Genomic DNA, 14,098 nt, shown 5'->3' with positions numbered 1-14,098 from the left:
CTGGAGAGAATACATGTAGATTTACAGTTTAGTGTATTTCGCTCCAAATAAACTTAGATTTCATTTTGAGGCTGTTGTTGAATGTGATCTTTGCAGAAGTTGCAGATGGAGAAATATCTTGAAATGTTTAAATCTTCATCAATGTGGAAAAGGTTGGATCCAGAGTTTAGTTAACTAAACTGATCCCAACAAAACTAAAAGACTTCAAGGTGTGCAGCTTCTCATTTTAAGGTTTAAATTGAAATATTTCTGCATTTCATTCAATTCATGTAAAGATGCTCATTATTAAAACATTGAAGATGAAATGATAATAAAATAAAAAACAGGAAGTTTGACTGCCTGCCTCAAAGAAAAGAGACAAATGTTGTGTTTTTTATTTTGTTTCTTTCTTTGTTTACAACCTCTTTAAGGAAACTATTTGATCAGTAATAACGCCCAGAAGAAAAACTGCATTAGAGCTTTAAAATGTTCAAAACTTGATCAGAGTGAATGTTTTTTTCTTTCCCCTGTAACAAAGTTTGTTTGATCAACTTCAGAAAAATGCACTTCTTAAAAAGTAACCTTTATGATATTAAACATGTTGATTTGTTATATCTCCTGAAAAAGTATAAAGTTGTTTTAAAAGTGATATAAAAGTTTTATACACTTACGTTTTTGTCAGGTCTTTTTGAGCAGAGAGGTGAATGATGTTTAGAGAAGTGAAGTTCCTCATCATTTGGCCACCTTCATAAACAGCATTCAAAATTTGTCTTGAAAATGAGGAAGTCAAAAAAAGTGAACATTCATGTTCACATGAAATGTTCAGTACATTTCATGTGAATAGTTTTCATACAGGGTCACATCTTTACTTACCTTCCATTTACTATTTATAACAAACATCTCTCTGTACAAATTATTTGTATCTTTAGACCTTAAAAAAACATTGTCATCATGGGGATGTCAGCATTCGATTAAAATGCAAAAACACATGAAAAGCCTGTACTTCCTTATCATGAAGCAATGAAATAAGCAGACTACTCTATAGAATACATTTCTAATAACACAATTATCAATCTCTTATCAATTACCATAAAAACCTGATGTATAAGAGGCACACCCTTTTTCTAGATCCAAAAAGTTGGCTGCATCTATACACTGGTGCAACCAATATACCAGTATAAAATGCTGACACACGCGACGTCATTACTGACGATTAAAAATACATCCCCATTCTTTCTGTATCCAGATGTGATTGCATGCTGTGCTGGGTGAGAAGGTGACACAAACCACAGCTTTTCTCCCTCACAAGGTCATAATCCTGCATGCACAGAAAACAGTGGTATATTGTTTCATAAATAAACCTTGTTGAGTGCTCTTTTGATTGAAATAATTCTGTATTAAAGTCAAAAAGTGACTAGCGGAGTCGTGCAGAGAGCTTGCAAGCTAGGAGTCTGTGCCTCACAACTTTCACTGCAGCCTGAGAGCTCAACTACCGTACTGTAACTAGTAGGAGTGCAAACTCCAAAAAGTGAAAACAGACTGAACTAAAAGAGCAACACAGCTGAACACAAACTGCACGTTGTAGACTTCACTGAACACGATAGAAATGATCAGGCCGGAAAACTTTTTTTCTCTCTCAGAGACCTTCAAAAACATGCCACTTATATTCTGGATTTTATAGTATGACAAAAAGTATTTTCATTCTTACTCAAAGTCAGCAATTTTTTTCACTTTTTGAGTTCACTTTTTCACTTGCTGTATTTGTTGCTTTTGAGCTTTTACAGATGAAATGATCTGGGAAATACATCAGCTCCTGAAGCTAATTTCAAACATGCCAATTGTAGTGATCGATAGAACTCAACAGTGATCCCCCACTTTTATGGCGGCTCTGGTTCTGAAAGTACATTTCTCCCTTCAAATCGTCGATTGACATTTGAGAAATTCCTTTTGTAAAAAATGTTTTAGTCCTGGAACCAAACCAACTGTTGTTCCACTGTAGGAGGATATCTGTCATACACCACAGGATAATACATCTTATGGTATTGATACCAGGTGACCTGGACATGAGCTTTTGTCTGACATGGTACCACAGCACAGCTCCCCTCCACTGCAGTCACTGTTTTAGGTACAGTGATGTTCCAGCTTCTCACCTGCTGCAGCACAGAGAAGCCTTTGTGTGAGGGAGAGGAGGAAGAGGAAGGAAGGGTGAATGGGTTAGCAAAGTTGGCAACAAATGTTAGTGGTTCAGTGAAGTAAGGCTGATGACAAAGAAAAGTATGTGTCATGCAACAGGAAATGAACAACAGTGAAAGCTGCTTTTGAAAGCAAAGTTTAATGTACAGCCATTTGTCATACAAAGTAACATTATGAGAGCTGTCACTCACACTCGTTTCCTTTGGTGAGGTTATGTTTCAGAATAAAAACATCTAAAAACACTCTTATTATTCGGGACAATGACCAATTCGAAGTCTGTCTAGCAAGCCAGTCTTTCTGTTAAACATACTGTCTGATCATATTAACCGTTTGGTAGCCATAGGTAAAGATGTTGAGAGAAATGTGTGCTAGCTGAAGGTAACTTCATACAGCTTTCTGGTTCATTATTATCTCAGGCAACATTAAAGTGACAGCACATGTGACAGTGTCAACACATGTAATAAGGTAGGCCAGAGGGAATATAAACTTAATGAGAATCAGCAGGAGCAAAACATCAGGTTCATATATTGATATGTTACATATTTTATGATAGAAGATATTTGACAATATTGTCATACTTGATGACTGCATTATGTTCTCTCAGACTCTGCTCTGAGAGCTACTTGCATATTGACTGCCCTTCACATCACCCCTTAGTAGAACATGGTAAGCCCTGTTCTGCAAATTCATCCCATTTATAAAAAGGGACTCAAGGTTGGGAGCACAGGTTTTTCATGTTTCACTGAAGCTTTATCAAAAAGTTAAAACAGAACATAGATATCGACAAGCAATTGTGTTTTTCTTATTGTTTGCACTGCTTCTTTAGTAGGTCTGAATGCTGAAATCTTCTGTAAATAAAGAAAATAAAAAATCTCAATTTACGAGAATAATGACGTTATTTCAGTCTATATCAGAAGAGCAGCAGCCTGTTAAAATTACAAACGTTGAGCATCTTGTTTTACTTTAGTAAAGGTTTCACTTGTTTCACAGGTTTCAAGGAAATAGGCTACTTCCTTGTGTAGTCAGTAAAAAACAGTTAGTTCAAGAGAAGTTTTCACTTCAACTTGCAAGGACTTTATTCATCTGCAAAATGATCAGTGAACAGGACACAAACTGGCTCTGCCCATGAGACACTTTAATAAGGCAGACAAGTGCAGATAACAAACACAAATATAAAATAGTTGTGTTGGGGCTTTACTTATGCAGATATGAAACTACACATGCTTTTGGCACATCATCATTATCACACTGTCATAAAATATCAGGACCCTGAAAAGATACTGCAAGAAACTGTGGCTTTTCTGAAGAAAGAACCACACTGACTTGGAGGAAGTTGCGTCTGCAGAGGAGCAGACTTTAACAGTTCTCCTTTCATCATTTTCACACAGGCTGGTCTCGAACTCGTTAGTTATACTTTCCATCCACAGAGCACTTTGTTGGATGCAACAGTGGAAATTCTTAAATTTCCTAATTTATTCTTGAAAATTTGGCCCTAATCGTGGCCCTAATCCTCCGTCGTTAAAGAGAAACTTGTTAGGCTGAACAATTATAGTCTCAAGATCTGTCGTAAATAGGCGACCTCCAAACCCACAACCTTATTTTGTTAAAATGTATTTTCCCATTTGAACTTTTTGTCTTGGTTACTATCTGTTCTTCTGAGGTTAAGTTGAGTGTCTTGACTTTTTAGCTGTGAGATTTATTTAAAGAATGACTTAATATATATAATAATAATAATAATAATAATAATGCATTTTATTTTTAAGCGCTTTTAAAAACTCAAAGACACTTTACAATGGTTAAAACATAAAGAATAGCACAGAAGGACAGACTAACGGACATTGCAGTATTACAAACAAATCATAAAGATAACAACAATAAAGATAACAACATAAAGGTAAATTACAGAAAACAGAAAATACATCACAATTATACATTAAAAGCTTGTTTAAAGAGGTGAGTTTTGATAAGTGATTTGAAAGTAGGAGGGTCGGTGCAGTGTTGAATGTGTGTGGGGAGTGAGTTCCAGAGGGAGGGGGCAGCTATGGAGAAGGCTCTGTCCCCCCAGGTTCGGTGCTTGGTTCTAAGAGGGGGAGGTAGGAGGTTGGCTTTTGAAGAACGGAGGCTGCGTGCAGGAGTGTGAGGGTGAAGGAGAGCCGTGAGGTAGGAGGGGGCCTGGTGGTTAAGGGCTTTATGTGTGAGGAGAAGGATTTTGAATTGGACACGGTAAGGGACAGGGAGCCAGTGGAGATTTTGCAGGACAGGGGTGATGTGTTCGCGTATTCGGGTGTGGGTGAGGAGGCGTGCAGCAGAATTTTGGATGTATTGAAGTTTATTAAGGACTTTGGATGATGTGCCGTAAAGGATGCTGTTGCAATAGTCAAGTCTGGATGTGATGAATGCATGGATTAGTATTTCAGCAGCAGAAAATGAGAGTAGTGGATGAAGGCGGGCTATATTTTTGAGGTGAAAGAAGGCGGTTCTTGTGAGCTGCGTGACGTGGTGGTCAAAGGAGCGCTGGCTGTCAAAGATGACTCCAAGATTGCGGATATGAGGGGAGGGGGAGAGAGTGGAGTTGTCTATTGTGAAGGAGAAGTTGTGTATGGAATTGGTGAGGGATTTAGAGCCGATAATTATTATGTCCGATTTTGCATAGTTAAGAGAGAGGAAATTGGTGTGCATCCATGTTTTTATTTCATTGAGGCAGTTCATTAGGGTAGAGCGGGTTTCAGTGGTGATTGAATTGGTGGAGATGTAGAGCTGAATGTCATTGGCATAATAGTGGAAATGGAGACCATGCTGGCGGATAATGTTACCAAGGGGGAGCAAGTATATGATGAACAGGAGGGGACCAAGCACCGAACCCTGGGGGACGCCTTGGGACAAAGGAGCTATGGAGGAGGAGCAGTTATTGATGTTGATAAACTGTTATCTGTCGGTGAGGTAGGATTTCAACCAGGAAAGAGGAGTGCCAGTGATGTTGAGTGCATATAATATGCACATGGTCTGTAGATGGATGGAAAATGTATAAATATGGTGTCTCAACTACCGCTGAATCCCTGTGCAGAGTCTCAGTGAAAAGTAGGCAGCATTTAAGTTGTACCTGCTGTACAAATAGGAAGATATTACAGACCTTTATGGTATATTTTAATATAATTTTTGCTGAGTTTCACACAGAAAGAGCTCATAAAGTGTTGCTGTTTAACTGTGTATCGTTTCGTTGTTTCAAACACTGCTTCGTCCTTTCTCCGTTCCCTCCACCCCGTCTGCTCTCATGCAGGGATCAGCTGGTGGCTGTGTGTGACAACAATCAGTAGCTTCACTAGGTGACGTTACAGCCTGCTGTAGTCTGTTGCTGTAAACTGAGCCAAACTATGATAGCGAGTAGGCCTGCGTGACATGACTAAAAGTGTTATCACGATAAAAAATGTCATATCAGTCGATATCGATAATTGTCATTCATTATTTCTTTCAAATTTAAAGGCTGATTTTGGCTCCTGAGTTAAAGTTGAAAAAACAAGGTGGTTAATTATGGTTTGAATATTCAGAACATGACAAAACATAATTAAATATTTCACCATTATAAGCACAGTGCACGTAGCGCTCAAGGAACATTAGCGCTCCCCACTTCCCAGTGGTTGGTGGTGTAATCACACGAATAAATCTATCAAACTTTTATCGAACATTTTTCATATTTATTGACAAAAATTATATCGCAATAATTATCATTTAGTTTTATCGCCCAGGCCCAGTCCGGACTGAACTGTAATCTATGTCTGCATCTCATAATCTAGTCTCAAAATTTAACCTGGGCATATTCACATTCAGAGTCCTTTTTCATATTTCTAGGCTTCACTTCGTCATATAGATTTACCATCTCTACTGCATTGCTCACAAAATTCAAGCCTCCCTCTAAGCGCTTCTCCTCCAGATAGGAGCGACCTGACTGATTTGTGTCGCCAAAGCTTCCTCCCTCCTTCTCGCCTTTGCTCCTCCAAGTCACACTAGTGTAAATCACATCTTTGCTTTCCTCGTTTTTCTTCTCTGAACTTGTACTGGCATCTTCTGTGTTGTTTCGGCTTGAGCTTGGTAAGTTGGTGCTGGTTGGCTCAGAGGTAGTTGCAGGTTGGGTGACACCTGGTTTCTTCAGCTCAGTGGTGTTAGCATAAATGCCCTCATTTGTTTTGTTGGGTTCCTACAAATCAAAAGGAAATGTTGGTTGTAAGGTTATTCTGCTTATTTAAGTGACACTAAGTAGAAAACTGCTGGATTCCAGGATAAAGTACCTCATCTCCTTTTCCACTTGGTAGATGTTGGCTCATAGCAACTGTGCTGGTGTTACCTGACCCCTGACTCTTAAGCAGATTGTGTTGATTCCTCTGAGCCCTGAAAAAACCAGCAGAGTATAAACCTACAAGAATATACTGACAATATCTTTCTTTTTCCCTAGTCTAAAGTTGAGAAAAAACTCAGGGAACAGTCCATATTTAGTTATTTTAACACTGGTAACAGATCACAGGATCACAGCGTCTGCAGGAAAAATGATGTCAACATGTTGTGCCGACTGTGGCGAGCATTAGCAGTACTAGCATTAGCAGTACTAGCACTGCCAGCCTTTGATCCTCCTTGCAGGTTTACATCCACATGTCTGTGCTTTTTACGCATTGCTCTGGTCAAGATACGCCACTTTAACACGAGACAGCCTACATACAACTTTTATTCCATTTTCTAGATCAAAATACAGTCAAACCTCTTTGTGCTATGACATGCCACTTGTCTACTATGCTGGTTTACATCCAGGTAGTAGAGCATTAGTGCCCGCCTATAGCTTTGGCTGGTGGCGGGCAGCATTTCAGCATCAACATTCTTATGTGTGCATGTGCAAAGGTCACAGTACAGGACATACTCTGTCAAGAAGGGGAAATATTCATGATTACTTCATGCCATAACTTTTTTGTTGCAACATACTGGAGCAAAACTCGCAGGTTTTCCACTCAGACTTCGTTACAGCTGCCTACAAACATGGGGCTTATTGAGAAGCTGCAAACTGTATCACAGCACACCAATCAGTAAAGAACAGTAAAACACCACATAATGAACCACCTGTGGGCATCCTCTCTTCAGAGTAAGGTTATCAACATTTTTTTTCATAATTTGATACTTTCGACCTCTTTTAAAACAATACTTTTCCAAATCTCCTTTATTCTAATGATCGATAGTACCCAAAAGTACACAAAGCTTTAAATAACTACATATCTTCAGTCATATTTAATCCCAAAGTTGCTTTGAGCAAAAAAGAGAACAAGATCAGTGGTACATCTGAAATTCACGTCAGCAAATACTGATGTTTGTCCAGTCCTTTAGGTGTCTCAAAAAGGTGCATATTCATGTTTATGTCTCACAAACAGACACAGAGCAGAGGACACTATAAATAACACAAATAAATTGGCAACAATTTCGATCCACAACATTTGATTGAAATTGTGGGCCTCAATTGAAAAGTAGTAATTACCTGGATAAGACTTGGTCTGCTCATAATAGCAAAAAATATTAAACATTTCAACGATTTTAAATTGAAGACCAGAGGAACACCATATAGAATCAGTATCTTCATTCAATTGAAGAATATAAAATTCCAAGTTGGAGGTTTTTAAATATTTTGCATAGTGGTATTCTGTACGGTTTGGCTTGATTTGCTGTTACCCTACCTGATAACAAAGAGTAGAGCACATACTAGCACCAGGAAGACGACAATGGTGGCGATGAAGATTGGCAAAATCACTGAAACATACAAAGGACAATATGGGATTATGGTTATGCTTATGCTTATTCAGACGAGATTATTACTTGAATAAATTCGGACATCACTTATTAATTATTCATTTTTGTAAATTGTTAAATCAGGACATATTAAAGCTTTCAAGAGGAATTTATCTTCACCACTTACCCATTCATAAAGCTTTCTTGTTAATACTTAGTAATTATGAGAACAAATTGTGAAATGTGCCGCTTACCAATAAGTTATACTCAGTTCAGAGACAAACCTTGACTTTCTGCAGATGTTGGAAGGCTGTAGAAAATAAATCGCTGAGCAACAGATCCCAGAGAGTTTGAACTGCGACAAATCACAGTGAAGTGATCCTTCCATTGGGCTTGACTCATGGTGATGAAGCTCACGCCTGTACCATTTCGATGCTCATAACTGACTGCAAACTCGTCTGAACGATTGACCAGTGATTCATCCAAACTCCATTGTAAAGTGGGAGGAGGATTTCCCGTAGACTCACAGGAACAGTTGACCTGGTTAGCAGTTTTGGTGCAATCAGATGAGGACATGATCTGTGGAGCATCTGTAATGGATGTAGGGAAGAGAGACAAGTAGAGAGTCAAGTAAAGCCATGCTGTATCAAATTTGCAAAAGTAAAAGATAAGGCTTATGGCTATAAAAAAAATAAAAATAAAAGTTGACCAGCTGTGAGTGTGAATGAAGTGAATGAGGCAAAGAAAAATTCTAGTTCCTCCATGTCAATTGGTTTTCATTCTGGGCCTGTGTCCACAGAGGGCGCTTTGCACTGGCAGCGCCTATTTTCAATACAAAACCAATGTAGTTCAGTGTTTTCAGCACTCAGCTTCATACGTTTCTTGAGGCCGCATTCACTCAGCTCTCAGTTGAAAACAATTCCACTTATGGAACAGCACTACGCTCTTCTATGTCACATCTCCATCACCAACCTATGGCGTTTTATCCCAGCCAATAAAATTGTGCGCGCACATGAGATCTATGCAACTCAAACAGCCACACGCATATTATTTTTGCAAGCGTTTGCACAGCATTCTCCTGCAGAATTCATCTGCTCGCACGAGCAATATTGTATCCTGCAAGGAGAAAACCATGCTTTGAGCACGAGCAAATTCTCACCCTGAACGTGTAACTACAGTGCTCTCTCCTTTTCGCGCTCAAAGCATGGTTTTGTCCTCTCAGGATACAATATTGCTCGCGCAAGCAATTTAATTTGAATGATTGTAATTTTACTTGATATGCACATTCTTACTAAGCAGACCTTTTTGGGGGTAAAGTTAACATTTGCTCGTCTCTAATTTAATTATAGAACCTCATATATAACACAGTGTTTCCCCTACCATTCAGGTCGTTCAGGGTGGATTACCCAAAGTGATCTCCCACCACCCTAAAAGAAAGGCACTAAATACTTTATCTATGTAAATTATCCATCCATCCATTATCTATAACTCTTTTCTCCCTTTATTTAGAACAAAGTTAATCCTCTACAAAATTAAGATTTTATGGATTTGAAATTTCCAATCAAAGGAAATTAAAGTTAAACAAAGAGATTTTCATACATTTTTTTAAAATGTAACTGATGAATAACACCTACAATGTACATCTATTTGTCTTGTGTTTGATTGAAAACTTCCCAGTTCATTTTCAGCCTTGCAGAAAAAAGGTCCTCTCTCCCTAGAAGCTTTGATGTTTAAAACACGTCCAGTCCCCATGAAAGTCTCCTGGCCTCCATCAGCTCTGTACCAGGTGTAGTTCTTTACAGCTGGGTGATTCTAAAACATGTCAGGCAATCCTTGATGACATTGCCGCTTTCAGAATAAATCAAGCCAAACAAAACGCTCTTCCCTTGCTTCCCTTCCAAATCTCCACCAAGGCCCACTTGTTATCTGCAGGGTCATCAGCTGGGGTCTACCGCTCGTAGATGATTTGCACCTTAACCCAGAACATCTCCAGTTGAGTTCTTGTTCAATTTGAATCCTCCTGGACTTTAGCTTTGCTTTTAATACGAAAGACTATGATATCCTCCTGAATTTCCTGAAAGAGTACATTGGCATTAAAAACACTGCTCTGTACTGGTTTCAATCTTATTTATCTGGCAGATCTTTCTGTTTCGGCGATACAATTTTCCCCATCCCCTTTCCACCTCACATTTGGTGTTCCCCAAGGGTCAATTCTCAGTCTATTATTTGCTCTGGTAATGGGCACCTCTGGGAAAATGTTCAACATGTTCAAATACACTGCAAACCCAAAGTTTCCCCCACAACTGATTTTAAAAACTAGCTCTAGGTCTTCTAGCTTTGCTGTGTACAATATTACTTTTTTTTTTTCTTGTGTTTTCTTGTGTCTGCTACTTCCTTTTGTTTGTTAAGGAAAAAATCAATAGCTTATAGTCTGGAGCATTACTGGAAAGTGGATTAGGGTGTGAATACTGCCATGAGGGATTGACTTTTTTCTCCACTCAGTCGTCTTTGTCTTATCACTGCATGTACTGAACCATGAGGTGGTACAAATACCATTTCAGGCCTTATAACCATCATAAAATCCAAACTGGTGAGTAATGAGAAAATTCACTCCGCTTACAATGTGAGTCGATACAGACAATAACTAATCAGACCAAAATATATTTTTTACCAGGCCATAAACATGTCCATTTCTGCTGTCACAATGGACATTATAATACGGGGTGTGTATGGGACTTCTGGTTCTTTTTTCTTTTGCATCAGTTCCATTTTTTTTACCTGTGTTCATGCAAATTTTTCAAACAATACCTACACTGAACATCCATCTGTGTGTTGTTCGATCTTCCACTTCCCTCTTCATTTGCTGCCCGGCAGAAAAAAGGTCCTCTCTCCCTAGAAGCTTTGATGTTTAAAACACGTCCAGTCCCCATGAAAGTCTCCTGGCCTCCATCAGCTCTGTACCAGGTGTAGTTCTTTACAGTTCTTTTGGGTGAATCTGAAAAGAGAAAAAATAAAGTTGTATTTTTTGAATATGTAGTTTATTTGTGATGAGGGATAGAGAATGTTATGCCTTTATCCTGAACAAGCCCTGCTAAACATCAATAGAAACAGCTAGTAGGACCAGTGTTGGGCTGTAACGTATCACTAGTAACGCGTTACAGTAATGATATTACTTTTACAAGTAACAAGAAGTGTAACAAATTACTAATGAAATTCCAGTAATAATATTACAGTTACCCACACAAAAAATAACTTGTGACTACATTACTGTTGTTGTTATTACCCCACTTCAGATTTATGCAACAAACCCCAGATTAATTTTGTTGCGCACTTCAGACAAACAGGAAAGTAATGAGCTTCATGGTTGCCAGATATGCGGATTTGGGCTTTTTTTTAGGTGCCGCCGAGAGTAGTTTTTTTTTGGCCATTGGGCTTGTTTTGTCGTTTGTTGTCACCATAGACTGTAAATATTACTGGACGAACCCTGACCCGTCTGTGACATAGGCAGAAAATGAGTCCAATCGACGGCCGCATCCATATTGGATTTGCAGTCTCAACCTAACTTCGGATCAACCTAGCGACAGCAGTAAGGCGGGACCGGCGGGACTTAGCTCCGCCCATTCAGCTCGACGTTAGCAGTCCACTTCACAGCATAGGTAACAGCTAGGCTGCTATCATCAACTATTCCTGCTCGTCCTGAGAAAACTCTACAAACAGTAATTTAACATTTAACTTTTCTACAACACAGTTAAAACTAATTATATTCAACCCAAATATTTAATTAAAGTCTTAAAACTACACTTTTTTAAATATACAATCATGGTTATTAGTTATTTGTTAGAGAAGTTAGACTTTGTCAGTGTTAGCAGAGAAATACATTAACAAAGTTTTATCCATAAACTGTAAATAAATATGAGACATCCAGAAGAAATCAATATTACAAAGCATACAGTTCATGTTACTGTTCTGACAAAAAGAGGAATGTCTGTGTTTTATATTTACTGATGTCAACAGCGATGAGGTGAACATGACAATTGAAAAATAATTATTTAGTATTTATTATAAGACATTTGTTTTCTATTGAACCCCGTGAAGTCATGAAGTCTGTGGACAGTGTCAGCTTCACACCAAAAACTTTAAGTATTAGAAAAAATAGTGTTTAAGACTGGCATCTATTATTATGAGTTGCAGCTACCTTGTTCAATATTATTCCTGCAGATGTGGCTCATAACAAAAACACCCTGAGCTGTCACATGTAGTTAACTGTACATTTTGTCTTGTCTGAGGCATTAATTGAACACCTTTGTATTTCTCTTATAGACACAGTGTGGATTATTGGTGACTTGTCCGTCGAGGTGCCCAGAGAGCTGCAGAGACTGAGGAAGAAACCTGAACCTCAACAACATCTGTATTTGTTGGTTCTTCTGGGGTGGACTTCAGTTGCTTCTCTTCAACAGCTCGCTGTGAGGGAGGTCTCCCCCGGATGGCCTGAGTGATGTCACTCACAGGCTGAGAGCTGGAGCTGAGGCGTGTTTTAAGCCTTTTGACAAACCGTTACACCGCGCCCACCTGTCAAGCTGGTCAGCTACACGCCTTATTGTGAATAACTCTTATCCTTCATCAAATCAAAACTGATGAGTCATCAAAACATTCACCCCACGTACAGTGTGTGTCCATCGAGACATGAGCTAATCACACCTATTTGTTTGTTTTGTACCAAGCTGTAAACATGTTAATTTTTTGCTGTAAAAACAGACTTTTTTTAATGTTGTTTTTCAGATTAAATAAATATTTCTATATAAATGCATTCCTTTATGTCTACTTATGAGTATACATTTCAGATTAATGCTCAACTCAATAGCTTAGGGAAGGAAGTCTACTTTTACACAACTTCTTATTCTTTTGATAAATACTAATGTAGTTCATTTCTGAAAGTGGGATGGAACAGAGTCATTGCAAAAATATGCCCTTAAACACAGCCCCATTCTTAAATCAAGATACGTGGAGAGTAAATAAGATCAATAACTTGTGAATAAAAACAGTTAAAAATGATTTAGAAATGTAGTCTTCCCTGATCAATATCACATAATATCAACTTCTCCCATCTAAACTGGACAAAGGGTTTTAAAATGGGAAGAAAATAGTTTGATTGCAAGTTGTTTGGAGGAGATCTAGTTTTATTTGAACAGCATGAATACAGTCTTCCAAGGTGCAAACCCTCCTCCTCCTCCTGAAGCCTGTGGAGCTCCTTCATGTACTGCTGTCTTATCTGCTGGCCATCTTCCCTCAGCAGAACTTCGACTGTTGAAAAGTCATTCTGAAGAAGCTTGAGCATGTGACATGGATCCAGGAGAACATGGACTGTTAGTGAGGGGTCTTCAGGATGGCAAAGAAAGAGAGAAAAAATCAGTTATTCATTAAATCATTTTTTTTTGTTCTCATCTATTTTTCTGTATTCATCTGTGTGTAAGAGCACATTTATAAATTCAACAGTGTACTACCCAGACAACAAAGGTACAGTATTCAGGTAATCAACATCTATTCAAAGTTAAGAAGATAAAGATTATTGTAATCATGCTGGTTTCAGCTCTCTCACTCACACAATGATATTCCACATCAAATTGTCTCAGATTTTGTGAGGAAAAATTAAGCAGTTTATTGTGGCTAGTACTTCATCTTAACATGAAACAAATATAATCTGAATTATTTAAATCATTAACAGGTCCCAACTCTCTGTGCTTTAGTACAGAACATACAGTAACTTATTTATTATTAACATGAGCTCAGTACATGGCTGTACTCTTCAAACTATTTCTTGTAATTTATATCTCTGTGCTTTAAATCTTATTTTCATTCCACATGTTATTTATATTTTATATTTCTACAGCTATATTCTGTGTATGAGTTCAGTGAAAATTAATATGGTTATTAATATAGTTCCTAATGGTTACAGATGCTCTTACAAAGTGAAGTTTTTTTTTATTTGTTAACAGTTTGCTCAAATCTTAAGACACTACATCAACCATGTAACTTTAATGTCATCCTCTATAACCTACACAGCACATTAGGTTCAGTTCAGTTTATGTTACTGACGGATAATTACTACACAAAGTTTGTTTTTTGATGTCCACATTTACGTGGAGTATAACATTCATCATAACATCAGATA

Source organism: Labrus bergylta, chromosome 8, assembly GCF_963930695.1.
Source record: "Labrus bergylta chromosome 8, fLabBer1.1, whole genome shotgun sequence".
NCBI lineage: Eukaryota > Metazoa > Chordata > Actinopteri > Labriformes > Labridae > Labrus > Labrus bergylta.
The sequence above is the reverse complement of the archived record's forward strand: the minus strand, read 5'-3'. Positions refer to the sequence as shown.